Raw genomic sequence first — 13,335 nt, 5'->3', positions numbered from 1 at the left:
ATACCTAGGTGTTATGAGTTACAAAAAAAAAGAGCTGAAGCTAAAACATCAACTGACTATGACCCGAAGGATCATACGATTTTTAAGCCAGCCTACTTTGACGCACTGTTCAAAATGATAAGAAATTTTCTGATAAGGTAGTTTGGCACTTTCAAAAAGCTTGAAGGTGCTTAGATTGATGCCAGAAGGGTCAACTTTGGTGAATTTTTTCTACGGATAAAACTTTTGAATAGCAAATTCTGTAAATATTGTCGTAGCTAAGTTGGGCCATAATTTGCCCTAGGCAAAGTCGTGTAAACGCAGACAAAAAAAATAGTGTCTTCGGGATAGAAGTTATACGTTGCCTTATCAGTCTAGGTAATTTTAGACGGTAGCATGGATAAAAACATTAATAATAACATCCCAGCAAACATTTTTGTAGCTTTATTCTTACGCTGTTTTGATACTCGTTCCATATACATTATAGAATGATCGTATGAAAGTTTGAAAAACTATATTTACATACCAAAATGGAGGCAAAATACATACGTAAGTTTAATTTCTTTCTAAAGCGACGAAAACTACACCAATTGGGCGTTATCCGACACCTTACCTATTGGAAGAATGCAAGAGAGCGCAAGATTTTGCTCTCATAGCCTTCAAATCGTTTCCAATGACAGTATTTTCTCGTTCTCTCATTGGTCAAAATCACTCTATTCCCAAATAATTTTTTGCCATCTTGATGCACTGCTGGTTGTAGAATGAGCATGCGATGATTTTTTCACTTGAAGCCTACGGGGGAGCATAATCATTTCGAAATTTACAAGCATGGCGGACTTTCTAGCATATTCGATTTAAACTGACTTCAGACGACGTTTTATACGATCTTTACACTGTGCAGTGGGAATTGCGATTCGCAACACCATTGTAAACGACTGAAGTTATCATTTCTGATACGGTTTCATGTTTGCTGAGATTTAGCTTAAAAAAATTGATCGAAAATCCCAACTTGTTTATATCACTACATTCAGTTGATATCGAAGAAATGCTGAAAATCTTCGATCGAAAGTCCTGTTATCTTGAGGCGCAAGCAACTTTATCTGAAATGGCCTTCAAACGTGGTGCGTATGCTGAAGCGTTCATTACCAAAGTTTATCATCATCACCCGTTTGTTGATGTAGGTAACGATGGATGGGAAAGCACATTCGGATCAGTAGCAACAATGGGCTCGGCAAATTTTGTGCTGATAAAATGTGTAAATTGTACTTTTTTAGATTAGAAATTCTGTTGATAAAATTCCTAATAATGGTGCGTAGGTTGAAAGAACCCCACACGAGTTGATTGATCTATGTACATCAGCGATAAGATGTTTAGAATTACGCAGTTCAACTGTTAAACATTGAACTCATTAATCACGCGTTCATTTTTTTTTTCACTTGAAGATTGTTCGTGCATTATCATGGTGATATTTGAGAATATAGGATACTCTACAAAACTTACCAGTTCCATGTAACTTCTCTTATAAATTTTTCAGATCCTTATACCTAGTATTCTGAATAAGTATTTTTTTGCATTCTGGTTTGACTCGAAAACAATAAATATTTTTTAAGCAAGCAGTTTTAAAGATTTGTAGCCTACATCAAACGTAATACTTATTCAAAATTTTGCGTACAAATTTAAACGTACAAGAATATTAAACTTGATAGTGACCTCTCTCGAAGACAAACTGCCAGTTGGTACCCATAAACATATTTCTTTCCTCCTTCCACCAACGGTATTCAAATCGGACCACTCGAAGCTTGTAAGTTTGTAAGCCTACAAGCGACAGACCCTGGCCAATGCGTGTCTTACCTTGGAATGCAATGTTTTTGCAAGTAGACATACGTCGTCGTTACTCAGCACATCAATTTTTGCAAGCCAGCAACTTACCCGCGATTGTTATTGTTTACTGGAAGCGGCAGCCAACCTTAACGTAGGAGGCTATAGATAAGTTTCCATTTCACTGTCAGTATTTCCTCATACCATACGAGCGCAAGTTTATTGGGTTGGAATTTCGATGTCGGTGGTTGTCCATTTTTGATAGGCAAATCCGGATAGGAAGAAGTAAATGAATTACTTTTAAAATAATCGAGCTATTTAAATTGATTTGGTTACGTTAGGACAATCATTCTGAATCAAAGCAATCGAAATCATTCGGTAGCTTTAATTTTGTAGAGTTATTCAACCAAGTAGGCAACACATATTAGAGTTGGTTCAATCTTAACAAATTCAAAAATATGTGCACATACCACCATGGCGTCATTACTGCGACGAAAAAGATATAATGTTTCTTTCGATGTCTCAGGCAAGGTTAAAATCAGTTCAGCAACTTAATGTTGGTCATTCGAGCTTATCCGTTGGCAAAGCTTAAGGCAGTTTTACAAGTCGTCCGACAACTCTAATAACACTTCATCTTGAATGAAGGATGTGTTTCATTGAGTAAAGCAAAGGAAGTGTATGTTTCTAAATGGAAATAGGTACTTACTTACTAATACGGGGATGCAACCTCACCAAACAGGAGAAAGGCTGAAATTAGAAGCTTCTTTGCGTTTTTGCGATCCCTGCAATGATGAAGCAGACCCGGATCTTTTCAAAAGATGTTTTTCCTTAATGAGAACTAAGAATTCATACACAAATTCTTAACTTCTAGCGGTCATTGGTGATATTACTCATCTAACTGTCCGTTATTAAAACAATTTCACAGTTGCAGACTGTAAATTAGTTGTAAAAAAATAGGAAGACAATAATCCCCAACTAAGAAAAAAAAACTAATGTCTTCAAGTCGCGGTCTACCTTCTATTAATTTTTTGCGGATACTTGTACAAAATACAAACGTTGAATATTATAGACTGTTACAGAAATTATAAGCACACCTAAAGTTAACTGTCATTTTGAATCGAATACTTTTTTCGAATCCTACTGGCTGCGTCCTTTTGTTTACACATTTCTGTACGTGGTAACATAAAAAACATGTAGTTTGTGATAACATTTCAGAATGCGTGGTGTTACCCAGGAGAAGAGAAAAAATATCCTGCCCAAGTGATGTACTGTGAGTAATTTCTCATTGGGAAAATTGACCAAAGCAGAGGATGTTTGTCTGTGATTGTACATTTGAAAATGACCCGAGAACTGGTCGAAAATCTGGTCCTGTAAGTTCTGCTACCGACAAAAAGGTCAGGGATGCTTACAAATAGAAACCATCGGCTTCCGTTCGGGATGTGGCGAGAAAAGTCGGGATCTCGACGTATAACGTGATGCGTGTTAAAGGGCGACTTGGACTCAAGACTGTCGTACTTGTTTATGAAATATTAGAAACTACTCAAAATTTTCGTTTTTTTTTTCACTTCTTTGATGCGCGACCGTTCATCTCAAGTTTCGTTAACAGACTGCCGAGTCATATGCGATCCTTTTCCACCATGCATAAACGATATGACCGCTCTCATTCTTTCGATGTGTTTCTCAATTCAATATCATCTTCGTCAAGTTCCTACACACTTAACTGGATTTGGTAATTTGGTAAAACATATTCACGGATTTCACTTTAATAATATTTTCTGTACATTCTAAAAATCTTAATGAATCTTTCTTTTCAATAATTGATATTTTCCAACTATTTCCTTATATTCACTACAAAGACGTACCGGAAGCAGAAAAAAACCTAAACGGAACCCAAATTAAGTCACTTCTGTCAAACCAAGAGCCCGGTAACTGTATGATTCAAGATTTTGCCAAAATTTTGGGTGCATTACCATGGACGATGAAACGTATGTGAAATTGGTTTAAAAAACCCTTCCTGGGCCACAATACTTCACTGTACGCAAGGACAAGGATATCCCCGAAACGGAGAAGGCCATTTTCACCGAAAAATTTAGCAAGAAGGTTATGGTAGGCAATATGCGAGTGCGGCAAAATATCTAGCCCGTATGTCACATCGCAAACAATGAACACCCATAACTATATCAAGGATTGCCTGCAGAAACGTTTATTGCCGATGATCAATCAGCATAATGGACCCGTCAAATTTTGGGCCGATTAGGCATCATATCATTACGCCCAAGAAAAACTTGGTTGAACAGAAGTTACATGAACTTTTGAAAACTTAAACAATAATGATCTAAAATCGAATTTAGAGAATGTTTCTGAACTATGTAGACCATGCATATTTTTTAGCTACTTTTTGCAAATTTAAGTGTTGTTTAGTGCAGAAAGAAGTTAACTCCATTTAGTAGTAAAATACGCAGCATTATTTTAGGTACAGATTCATAACACAAGCATGAAGCATCGAAAAATGCTTAGCAATACACAACTTGATACTTGGATATGTAAGATCTGTCAAATTATCGCCATCAGTGCTGTGGTCTTAGCTTCGTTAGTTGAACACTTGCCTTTCGAACTGACAACCATGAGTTCAAACCTTAGAATAAATATAGCACATTATTGTACCGGAATGCCTATCCTTCAGCTGTATAGGTAATGAGTACCTCGCGGGAGCTATCATTACGTTGTATGAAACATCTGAAGAATTTTCAGAAAACTACTGCAAAAGTTATCAAAACAACTTTAAAATTTTTATTTCAGATCATGTTGATCAGATTTCAAATATTCTAAATGGAAAGAAGTTGTGACTAGTTTATATCAGTTTATGTATTTTTTCGAAAAAAAATTCATTGTTTACATTTTGTGTCGTACGACGTAATGGAAGCTCACACGAGATACATTGGTTTAGGTATGCCCGGGCTTTCTAGGTCTGTGTAAAAGTTGATCAAGGTGATGGAAATTTTCTTAAGGGGGGGGGGAGGGGGTGTAGGGTCTAACACTTTCAAAAAATCGATTTTTTTTATTTTCTTATTGTAAAACATTTCAAGAATGTTGTGTCAAATTTTCAAGTCAATTGAAGCAAAACTGTAGAAATTATAAGCCTTTATCTCCTCCTATCTAATACTGCAAGAAAGCAAGAGCAGAAACTTCAAACGCGTTTTGCACAAGCACATTTTTTTTAAAGTCCGTGGACATCGTCATTTGAAAACTACTTATCCGATTCTTTTCAAATTTGGAACATATTTTGTATGTATGTATGTTGTATGTTGGTAATCCACCATGGGTGCACGGATTCACCGCAGTTTGACCAAAGTATGGATTCATTTGCATTATTTAGATACATCGATCAATTTCCAATGCAGCGTTTACCATACCCGGCACCATGGCTTCGTATGAACTGTTATGGAGTGAATGTATTTCGTGTCAATGTAAGTATATTCTGGGGGAATGAATCAATCAGCTACTCAACCAGTTGAAAATTTATAACATTTTTAATCTTATAAATTTACTCAAGTATTCCGGCATCCGTGTATATACCCGGTCAGCTGGCAACTGATTGAACATTCATAAATACAATTTATATAATATTCAATGGTATCAATGAAACGATCTCACCATAGTTCAGCTTCACAACTCCTCTCTGCCCGTTAGTCAGCAGCAGATCAACGTTTTTTAAATTAATTTTCACTGTATTCTTTGCAAATGACTTCTGTCTTCTCATTACACCAAATCTTTGGCACCCTTCTAAAAGATTCAGAGCCATAACTTGCTCACCCCACACTGATAGGTATGCGTCGCGCCTCATGTAAAATCACTACACTTCTCGAATCCAGCCCTCTACCCATCCCCTCAAACACCACACGCTAGACTCCACCACGAAAATAAAAACCGGACCGTTGTATACATTTGTCTATGTTATGCTGCCCTCCACTTTCATATACATTTAAAAAGCAGGGCTTTGTTGATTAATCTTCGCTAAAAATGGCAAGCAAACTTAAAATCGCGTGAAACACAGCTTCCGGGAATAATTTAGCCTGCCCATCCGTATAGAACGCTTCTACTCCTAAATTACATCTTTTTCTCGGCTATTTAATCAACCCGCCAATTTTCACTAATCATGGTATCTTATCGCCTTTTCTAGAGGTCTCAATCTCAAGACGTAGTTTACGAAGAAATACGACACGACCATAACACTTTCTTCTCTTGCACTCTGACAAGACGAATATTCAAGCGAAAAACTATACCTCCTTTCTAAACCCGCCCCCTCTACCCACCCCATTGATTGATTTCTCCTAGAATTTAATTTAATTCACCTTCCTGAGAGATTATTTCTAGCTTAAGTTAAGTTAAAAAAAAAAACGAGTAGCTATATCCAAATATCTTAATATGATTTTAGTCGAAATCCAAATGATATTTTTTTAACTACGAATTTATAATACGACACATTTTCTATGTGTCTCCGAACTGCTCAACACGGAGGAGGTTTTCGAGCAGTTTTCGCTACTTGCTCACACTTCTCTCTTCCGAATTTTGCAAGTTTTATTTGCCTTATTAATAACTCGAACCGAACCTAGTGAATCGCGTCCCTCACACATCGGGGGGAACCAGGCTTCATAGCTTCAACTCTTTAAACGAGATTCAAAAATTTTGAGCCCGATCAAAGCAATCTGGAAAATAGTTTACACATACAACTAAAAAGTTGCCGCACTGGTAAATCGCATCATGACCATGAGTAATAAAATGCATATGCACTAGAAAAACCGTGATTGATTGGTTGGTTGTTGGGTGAGGATGAATTCTAGATTCCAAAATTAAAGCTTTTTTAATTGAAGTTTCCAATATCAGTAGTTTGGTCGTATGGTCGAGCATGTATGAACGTGGCTATCCAGTTGAAGCGCGTAACCTTTCACCTTTCCCATCCCTTCACTTATCCATCTCCCTTGCACTTCTAATTAGCTCAACCCTTTTTTTTCTCACCGGGCGCATGATTCACGTTTCGGGTAAGGCGCTTGTTTTCTAAATTTTAGAAAACTTTTTAATCTAAATGCGCACACTGCTACACACTATCAATTGATTTTCATTCAACATGAACACATAGATAGTTGAACAAACTTTTCTGTAGCAAAATAAAGCCCAGCCGCTCGGCTTGGTTGCTCGAGGCAAACCCATAAATTCTTCGCTGATAACGGCGCTCAAAACTATTAAAACCCGTGGCACTTTTATAATTATTCGGAAATTTTTAAGAAAAACACATATTCCATTCCATTTTTCTTGCCGCAAACTATAAAAACCGCACGAAACGAACGACTTGTAAACCTCAATCCACTTCCCGTAGTAAAACGAATAACGAACCGTACTCATTGAAAGCTCGAACGAGACTGGGTTTTCAAATTTGGAACATATTTTCTACATATAAGCCAGCCACAAAAATTTCATAAAAATATTTTTAAGTAAAATAAAAACGTTGGGGTCCAGAAAAACATCTATTAAAAATATTTTGCTCTGATTTTTTGACTTCAGATGATTCTGTGCTGAGATACAGTGTCCACCGCAAATCCTGTTTTCTAAAAGGCATCCTCGAAAGTGCTCCGTCACCGGCTCATTTTTCAATATTTTTCTACGAAAAAATTACTAAATGTTCTTTTAACAATGCTTTGTATAATGCAAAAAATTTGAATACATTTGTTTGAACGATAGCTCTAGAAAAAAATCGTGAAAATGGTGTTTTTTTTATACCCGTTAGACCCTACCCCCCCCCCGCCCCCCTTAAAAAATATTAAATTTCACAGATAAGGCTGATAAAATAATTTCATAATCTTATTATAAATTTTAAATAATCTCAAATTTTTGATTTCTTGGATTGTTTTTCATTGCAAGCTCCGATTTTTACAGAATGCATTTTTTACAGCCCATTTTTATAAATAAAATTTACCGAAACTATCTAGACGATTTAAGCTAAGAAGGTGCATTTGCATCTTTTTTTTATAATTTCATTATATGAAACGGCTCATACCTTTTGGCTTTAAGGGTGCCAAACTGCTTTTGTATGATTACAATTGTTATCTTAAATCTATTTCATCACTTTTTTTACAAATAACAAGAAAGATAAGGAAAAAATTAAAAAAATAAATGGATTACAGAACAAGATTGATGGATTAAGGAAAAGGTACACTTCGAAAATGAAGTTTAAGTCTAAATATCACAGCTAACACATCCCTCATTGGAACGTTGGGTGGTTTGCCTCGGGCCCTGAAGGAATCTTTTAAGTTCACTCTAGCGACATTTCCATAATATCTAAAAATAAAATAAAAAATCATCATTTCCACCTGAAGAAATAAAAATAAGCTCTGAACGTTAAAGTACAGCTTTTAAAAACAGAAATTAGTTTAAGTTTTATCCACACACAAAAAACAACTTTGTTTGTAAAGGATGTTTATTTTGAACGTTTTTTTAAAGAACTTTGATTGTACATACCTCGACTTAGCAAAACTGATCAATTTTGATTTATTAATGTGAAACCATTCTTCATAATTCAAACTCTATCAAAGTTTTTTTTTTCGATTTTTGGAATTTGATTTAAATTATTTTTGTTTAAAAAAGAAATACAAATTTTAGATACATACTGTATGGAACAAGGGCAATCACATCAAACTGAAAATGTGTTTTCTCGAAGTAAGCTCTTTTTTTTTAATAAATCTTTTTTTTCGAAGGCTTGTTTACTGTGGCATTTTACGTCTTTCATTATACCCTTTTGGCTCCAAGGGTCAAATTTATTTTTAGCCTTTATAACGATTAATCATTGTTGTTTTTCATGTAACACAATGAAATTTATTTTCATTAATTCTTTTCCCCCAAAAGTATGACTCACAATGGTTTTTTCCGCAGAATATTCAGTGATGCAGACGAAATTTTTTAACACTTTTTAAGCTTATTTTCAATTTTTCATGTTAAAGGTTGCTATATATGAGGTTTTTAAGAGTGATCGACTGGATGATTCAATGTAATTGTTTTTCGCCATATCATTCTTTATTTTCTTGAAACAATGTTTTGATTGATCCTACGTTTCGATGCTGATTGGCATCTTTCTCAGGGAATTAATCTATCATTTTGCGTGAAATTTCTGTGTTTATGTGAAGCGCATTGTCCACTTTTTTTGCTATGACTATTTATTTCAGGATATTCGTTTCACCAAACAGTTGAAATGGTCAATAGTTGGTATTCAGTCGTTCGCACTATTTAGTACAAGTCTTATGATATATATTTAATTTTTTTTAAAATACTGAAAGTACTTTTATGTTTAACTTGAGGTAATGCACAAAATCTGATAAAAAATCGAGTTCAGATTTTTTTTTCTTAAATCATTTTTTTCATGCATAGGCTTGCCTATGTTTTAATTTTTAAAACTATCCCGTCATCACTCGACTATTTTCTCGAAAACAAGGCAATTGCTCAAGTTGAAAATTCGGAAGATGTTTTCAAATTTTTCACCAACACGGCTGGATTTCAAGATTTATGATTAAAGGTGGATGTGAGTAGTCAATCAAGCTAAGCTAAGCTAAGCTAACACGGCTGGATTTCAAGATTCACACCAATTATTTCGCCAATTCTGTTTTAAGCTCGTCTACACAATAACATTGATAATTTTGAAGAGAAATTTATCTTCATAATTTGATTCAAAAAATTATTATTTATTTATAAAAATTATATAATTATACAAAAAGTTTGGAAATATTTGGTGCATGGAGAAAATATATGATTTTCATAAATCATTCGTTGCACATTTGTTTCTATTTATTTCGATACAATTCTAATAAAATCAAAAATCTAGTATAAGAGTTTAACATTCAATAAAAAAAATGATGTTCCAAAACTTCACACCTAAGCTTATGATTTTAATTATCTTTTTTAATAATTAAATTTAAACTAAGAAATTGAAGAATCGAAACAAGAATAGTTTAAAATTTGATCTTTTGGAATCACGATTTTGCGAAATACTACAATATTAAGTTTTAAATTCATAGCAATTGCCAACACTTTTCTCAATTAAATGTTCGGATTTCCAAGAGAATTGTTGCGAAATGAGAATCATTAACATTTTAGTCAGAGTATTGCTGTGATATGAAGATGCCTAGGAAAAATATTATTTGTGTATTGTTTTTTTACATTTTCTTCTACGAAAATGTGTGTTTTATTTTCATTTGTGAAATGACATTTATTTCGGAAGATTCTTTAAAGAGTTCTGAAAGTGATAATTTGAGAGTTACTAAATATACGATTTGCGAAAATTATCTTTCTATCAACATTTTTCGCAGTGAATATGTTTTTTATACATTGGAATAATTTTTATGTTGAAATTCCCGCCAATTTATGTTTAACGCATAATTTCTGTTTTTCGAAAATATTTCAGTCTAATTTCATTAGAAATGCTAGAAACTGTTAACTTTCATACAACAAAGCTGAAGTTTTGTAAAAATCTATTTCGTTTCTGATTTTAGAGAATAAAACAAAAGTTAGAGTTGCCGTATTATGGGGGCAGATCATCAATAAGAAAAACTTTATCACGTCTGTTTTTAGATCTTCAATTCTTTCTTAAGCTGTTAATTAGAGCTTAGATCAAAGTTTTATTGAAAAAAAAATCAAATAATATTTTTTACAAATATGTTGCATTTTACAAGCATGTTGGGAGCATACAAAAACACTCTCTTATTTTACTTTCTAATTAATTTTAAACCATCATAAAAGCTTAAATTTGTTTTATTTTCTAAGAACATTTGAATAAGAAACACAAACCACCCAAGTTTTGTTTTGAGTTTCTTTACGTATAATTTTTAAAAGTCAAAATGTTACATCAAAAGGTATCAAAACCTTGTATGAATTTTTGAATTTTTTCAGTTGGAAAATTCATAAAATTCTTTCTTGCCTTATTTTCAACTCGTACCACCCTCCCCCGATAGGAAAGAAGAGCCTGCGAGCTTAAAGGCCGAGACGAATGAGAGCAATTCGCAAATTGTTTTATGAAAAAATATCAAAATAAGTAGGTATATTGAGATAATTTGTTACAAGTTTTCACCATTCTTCTCTGGTTTATTTTTTTTTTTCAATATAAACCTACAAGTACACCTACAAAGTACACCTACCTACTTACAAAATACAAGTCTAATTCGAAACTGCAAACTCTTCCCCACTCGATTTTTCAAAATGAACATTGGCAAATTTGGAAAATCAATCCCCTCCCCCCACATAAGAGCGCCTGGTTTTAAGATGATGCTCGAGTTCATCGCCAAATAATTTTTTGAACGCGAAGAAAAATTCTCTGCATTATCTTTTACTTTAAAATCATTCACGTTCTTTAATTTAAGTATTTTTAGGAAATTTGAAATGGAACGATTTGAATGTTGATCCAATTTCATGTGGTATTTTTATTTCAGTTTGATTGTTACTGCGATATACATACTAGCATTTTATCACCTAATGATAACATGAAATACTTTTAATACGTTTTAATTCCACGCTAATTGAACCATTTTCAAATAAAAATATCCAATATTTTAGAAAAAATTATTGAGTTAAAATTTTGAAGTAGTGTTATTTTGAAACGAGATGTATGGTAATAATTATCACATTCTTGTGATGTATTCTAAACCACGTTTTTGGCGGAAATATCTTTAGAATTTACAGAAATATAGAAACTTTTTATCACCGAATGGTTGTATTTTAATGAACCGAATGGTTGTAATTTTAAATGAGAGAATTTTATCTTCGATTGCAACGAAGACGTTCCTCCACTCACTAGTCGTTAACGACGATGTCGTGATGAACATTCCAAAGCAACTCACTTTACCAGTCGTGTCATTTCCGTCCTTCGATTTTTGGCTTCCGGTTCCTGATTCATTGACCTATTGACGGAATATCCACCCAGAAAAAAATCGAGATGTAATCGACCTCTCAAGGACAAACCGCAAAAGGAATCCGAGAATTCAAAAACATTTGACAGAACGAGTAAACAAAGAAACATTTGGAGTAGGTAGGCAGTCGAAAAGGGCTGGTCTATCCATCGCACTATGGAGATTGGATATGCCCACTGCGAGAAAGAATGCTCGCATAACAAGCTTCAATTTAAATTCATAAACGGCGAAATTCCTGTTGACCTCGAAAAGTGATGGCGCGTCTCTCGCCTACTCGGATGATGTTGTTTTCGAGCATTACGCACTCAGCAAACCAGCTGTAGTAGGCTTACTACTACACAGGGCACACACTGAAATGCGATATTTTCGAGAAAAATAGACACATGCTCCCAACCTCAACCAGTTTGGCGTTCCAATGGGGGCAGGTCAGGAGGTGCGGCTTCTCCTGCCATAAACTACGCATTTGAGTATAACTTACGAGACGACGGTTCAGATACAGGTTTCCTCCCAAAGATCTCTGGGTTGTTGTTGTTTGTCACGTTTGGCAGCTAACCCACCGAGGAGATTATCAAAAATTTGCCTGCGCTACGTGTTAGTCGGGTGCCCTTTGGGCTAAAAATAGGTATCGGTCAGCGAACGTACCGAACCGGGTACATTAGCCGAAGATTTCCGAAGTCGGACGGGCCTCCAAAGTTATGTTTTCCGCCTCTTTATCTAGTTGTTTTTTCTTCTTGTAGTTGTTGTATTTGCCTAACGTACACGCACGCACAATCGCACAAGTCTCGAAAATTCGGCATTTTTTTGACCTGCTTGCTTGTCAGATCTAGTTTGTGCGTTTTGAGGTTCCAGTCCAAAAACAGACCCTTTATGCTTAGAGTTACCAGAAACGAGAGCCTATTGAATCCATACAATACATTGAATCCATTGAATACAAATATAGACATAAGTACCTTCATTTACGAAGTTGTAGCTTTTCCATAATATTATTTTCATTGGAATACTTATAGTTGGTAACCCTATCTATGCTTCAGTGCGTAAAGCATAGTTTCACCAATACAAACCAATCGGCAAACATCGTATGATTTCTGGGCGCTTATGTACAATATTGTATACATAAGCACCGGAGCACGTTGCTAGGAAGTTGCTATTTTTAGTATTTTTATGCTCTCTCTCCATCTCTCAACTCACGCCGTCAATGAAGGTCTCTGCTGAGTCTGGTTTTCCTTTATGTTATTTCTATCTATGCTCAGTGAATTTTTGGAGGCTCGTTTCCTTTCAAGCATGGGTTAAGCGACGTGCCGCTGCCTGCCTAGCATAATCGAGAAAGGTGTGTCTGCGTGACGTCATCAATGGCAGCCAGAAGCCTGTTTGATGTTGGGAGCGTTCTCTTGACTGCATGCTTCTTCTACGAATTCGGTACCGATTTTTTTTTAACGGTCGTCCCCGCAACGTTGGTCTTTAACGACGATGCACACACTGTTTTATGATTTGACGATTTGGCATCAATAAATCGATTGAATCATCGATGGTTAGCAAAGCTTTAAATGTCGGAACTGGTTTTTGGATAAAGCGAAAGTCATTTGGACCCGTGAGA

The 13,335-nt window shown here is 35.0% G+C and overlaps 1 protein-coding gene across 5 annotated transcripts in view; it reads left to right on the top strand.

Moving 5' to 3' along the window:
- The window catches only part of LOC129745266 (1-acylglycerol-3-phosphate O-acyltransferase Pnpla3-like), a 76,345-nt gene that overhangs the window by 33,947 nt on the left and 29,063 nt on the right, over nt 1–13,335 (top strand). The gene's annotated exons all lie outside the window — the stretch shown is intronic.

Source organism: Uranotaenia lowii, chromosome 2 (assembly GCF_029784155.1).
Source record: "Uranotaenia lowii strain MFRU-FL chromosome 2, ASM2978415v1, whole genome shotgun sequence".
NCBI lineage: Eukaryota > Metazoa > Arthropoda > Insecta > Diptera > Culicidae > Uranotaenia > Uranotaenia lowii.
Note: the sequence above shows the minus strand (reverse complement) of the source record. Positions and strands in the feature narration are given on the sequence as shown.